Consider the following 3942-nt stretch of genomic DNA (forward strand, 5'->3'; position numbering starts at 1 on the left):
TATTTATTGATTTGGGAGAACTAGAAAGGGAGCCGGGGAGAGAGAGAGGTTGTTGTCCCACTTATGTACGCATTCCTTGGTTGATTCTTGCATGTGCCCTGACCAGGGATGCAGGGATGAAACCTACAACTTTGCCATGTTAGGATGACACTCTAACCAAGTAAGCTACCTGTCCAAGGCCTTTCTTCATAAATTTTAACTCACAAATAAATACTTAGTCATCTAATATGTCTTCTTCAGCCTCAAGGTGAAGACTTTGAGTTACTTCCAACCATGTTTCACTGCATTTTCAAAAATGTCAGGCCTGGATAAATATTCCCAGCTCCCTGCTAAGTGGGTATGCTCATATAGATGGTCCAATATTAACTTAATTAACCAATAATATATATATTTAATAGATTTTATTTTTAGAGCACTTTTAGGTTTACAGAAAAACTGGGTGGATGGCAGAGTTGCCAGATTTCTTCCCACCCCAGTTTTCCCCTATTATTAATGTCTTACAGTAGAATATTGGTTCAATATTGATGAATCAATATTTTAAAAGTATTGTTAACCAATCTCCATAGTCTATATTGGGGTTCACTCTTGGTGTTGCACATTCTATGGGTTTTGTCAAGTGTACAATGTCATGCATCCACCATTACAGTGTCATACAGAGTGGTTTCACCATCCTAACCATCCGCTGTGCTCCAACCCTCCATTCTTCCCTTTCTCTCTCCTGAATCCCTGGCAGCCACTGATCTTTTTACTGTCTCTGTAATGTCATATAGTTGGACTCATGGTATGTAGCCTTTTCAGATTGGCTTCCTTCATTTCTTAAGATGCATTTCTGATTCCTCCATGTCTTTTCATGACTTGATAGCTCATTTCTTTCTGTACTGAATGATATTCTGTTGTCTGGATGTACAGACCCCTTATATACTAGACATGGGTATGAGAACTAAAGAGATCCAAGGGGGCAAAGAATCAGTCTTTACCTTTGAGAAACGTCTAATCTAGTAGGGGAGAGAAGGCACACACCATGCAAAGTCAGTTAATAATATTAAACATGCTGAAAGACACATAAGGAATGAATAACTGCTGTAACAGTTAAGAGGCAGGAAGAGTTTGTGGAGGGCTCGAGAGAGGAAGTGTGATGAGACTAGGACAGGTGAGACAGAGAGGACAGCGATGGGATTGAAAGAAGACTCTGTATGCCTCAGCTTTTCAGTGTGTGCTCTCACCAGGCTGTAGACATAGAGGAGAGAAAAGGGATATGAAATGCTCACAGTGTGTCCACCTCTCTGGCTCAAGGCTGTCTCTGCACAAGAAGTTTCTCTGGCAGTGGACTCACAGGTGGATCAGCTAATTTCTGCTTTCAACAGGTGAACAACCACACAGAAGGAGAACTGGTATCTGTATCAAATCCCATTTTCAGGCAGCAAATTCTCTTGAATCTTTAGCCAATTTGTGTGTGTGTGTGTGTGGAATGTAAAGTTTACTTTAGAAGAGAGTATTTTTATACTATTTGTGTGTGTGTGTGTGTGTGTGTGTGTGTGTGGTGAAATAGGTGGTAGGACACCAGAACATTTTTATTCTAGTCTTCGTATTTTTCTGCATTAAAAAAGAAATATGGAACACTTGAATTCATGTGTCATCGTTGCACAGGGGTCATGCTAATCTTCTCTGTATTGTTCCAATTTTAGTATATGTGCTGCTGAAGTGAGCACTACACGATTTTTTTGTGGTGAAATACACATAATATAAAATTCACCATCTTAACTCTTTGTAAGTGTAGAGTACAGAGGCATTAAGTACATTCACATTGTTGTGCAACCATCACCACCCCCCATGTGCTGAATTATTTTGTCTTCCCAAACTGAAATTCTGTTCCCAGTAAACACCAATTCTCCCTACCCCCACCCTGAGCCCCTCCAACCACCATTCTACTTCCTGTCTCTATGAATTTGACTACTCTAGGAACCTCATGTAAGTGCTACCCGACAATATTTGTCCTTTCGCATCTGACTTACTGTTTTCCATAGCGGTGGCACCATTTTACACTCCTGTCAGCAGTGTACAAGGGTTCCAGTTTCTCCACAGCCTCACCAACACTTGTCTTCTGGTTGGGCTTTTTCCTTTTTTTTTTAAAATAATAGCCATCCTAATGGGTGTGAAGTGGTCTCTCATTGTGGTTTTGATTTCTTTAGCTAAACTTTTGTTAGGAAAGGAGTTGAGAGTAATGATTCCTCTGTGGGATGGTAATTGTAAGTTGACTCCAATTTGCCCCTTAGTGGCCAGCCTTCCTGCCTTTGGCAGTTCACCTATGTCCTCTGGGGCCTCTTGTGTAAAATGCTAAAATCCCTTCCCCACACCCATCTCCCTTCCCCAGGGATGGTCAGTATTACCAGTTCATACATAAAAGGCTCTTCTAAATATTTAAATGCACACAGATATGCACACATGAGAAGTATAATATAGCCGTGTTTTATCTTTTGTTAATTCAGTTTTTAAATGGCAAGCATGTTACAGTGCAGGGCGCCCAAGAGCTGGGTGGAAAGGTCTGGGTAATCCCAGAATAAGAGCATTGGCTGCTGGGCGAAGGGGAGGAAGGAACACAGAATTGGGAGCCACACTTCATGTCTCCCTTTTCCCCACCTCTATTAGCAAGATTTTTGGTTTTGTTTTTGCAAGACATTCCAGCGTCTTGCAAGCACACACAAGACTTTCCAGGAAAGCCAAGACCAAGGCCTGGCTGATTGGGCTGATAAAGATGCAGCCAGCCACTTTTTCATTTGGACAGTTTATTACTTACAGAAATAGTGAAAGAAGATTAGCCAAAGGTGCCAGCTCCCTGGGTCTTTGTCCCACACTACAGAGGATGACACTGAAACAAATGGGGCTGGATGAGCTAATTCTTGTCTGGCAGTATAAAACTAGGCAGTTTATGGTTGGCAGGTCTGTCCTGAAGGGGGCTGTGTGGAAGTCTCATACCTCATGAGGACCCAGGAAGTGATGAGAAATAGTCTCCTGAAAGCTTCCTAGGGGACATAGAGGGGTATTATGGGCTGAATTATGTCACCCCAGCCCAAATTCATACTGTTGATTTCCTAACCCCCAGTACTTCAGAATATGACTGTGCAGACAGATGGCCCCTAACTTAATGATGGTTTGACTTAAGATTTTTCAACTTGACAATGGTGTGAAAGCGATATGCATTCACTAGAAACTGTACTTCGAGTTGTGGATTTTGAACTTTTCCTGTGCTTGTGATATGTGCTGTGATACTATTTCATGATGCTTGGAAGCAATAGCAAGATGATTTTGCCCAACTGTAGGCTAATGTAGATGTTCTGAGCACAGTTAAGGTAGGCTAAGCTAAGCTATGATGTTTGGAGGGTTAGGTGCATTAAATGTATTTTCATCTTACAATATTTTCAGCTTATGATGGGTTTATTGAGATTTAACCATATTATGAGTCAAACAGCATTTGTATATGGAGACAGGACCTGTAAAGAAGTGGTTAAAAGAGGACCATGTGGCCTTAACCTATCTGGCTCAGTTGGTTGGGTATCAGTCTGCAAAGCAAAGGCTAGCCAGTTTGATTCCTGATCAGGGCGCATGCCTGGGTTTTGGGGCAGGCCCTTGGCTGGGGGCATTCAAGAGGCAATGATGGATGTTTCTCTCTCACATCAAAGTTTCTCTCCTCTCTCCCTCCCTCCCTCCCCCCTCTCTAAAATAAATTATATATATATAATATATATATTATATATATATATACACACACATATATATATATATATGTGATTGTCTTTTTAAGATATATATATATATCTTAAAAAGACAATCACATGGATGGGCCCTAATCCAGTCTGGTGTCTTTATGAGAAGAGGCAATTAGGACACGCCCATGCACAGAGGAAAAACATGTGCAGACACAGGAGAAGCCAACCATCTACAAGC

General features: G+C 41.3%; 1 non-coding gene across 1 annotated transcript; it reads right to left on the minus strand.

Moving 5' to 3' along the window:
* Nucleotides 1-1602: 1602 nt before the first annotated feature.
* LOC118992179 (U6 spliceosomal RNA) lies at nucleotides 1603-1709 on the minus strand. Its single transcript, XR_005067593.1, has one exon. It is a non-coding gene; the product is annotated as a U6 spliceosomal RNA (small nuclear RNA).
* Nucleotides 1710-3942: the final 2233 nt, after the last annotated feature.

The sequence above is a fragment of the Sturnira hondurensis genome, unplaced genomic scaffold (genome assembly GCF_014824575.4).
Source record: "Sturnira hondurensis isolate 20B ecotype Veracruz unplaced genomic scaffold, ASM1482457v3 Scaffold0008106, whole genome shotgun sequence".
NCBI lineage: Eukaryota > Metazoa > Chordata > Mammalia > Chiroptera > Phyllostomidae > Sturnira > Sturnira hondurensis.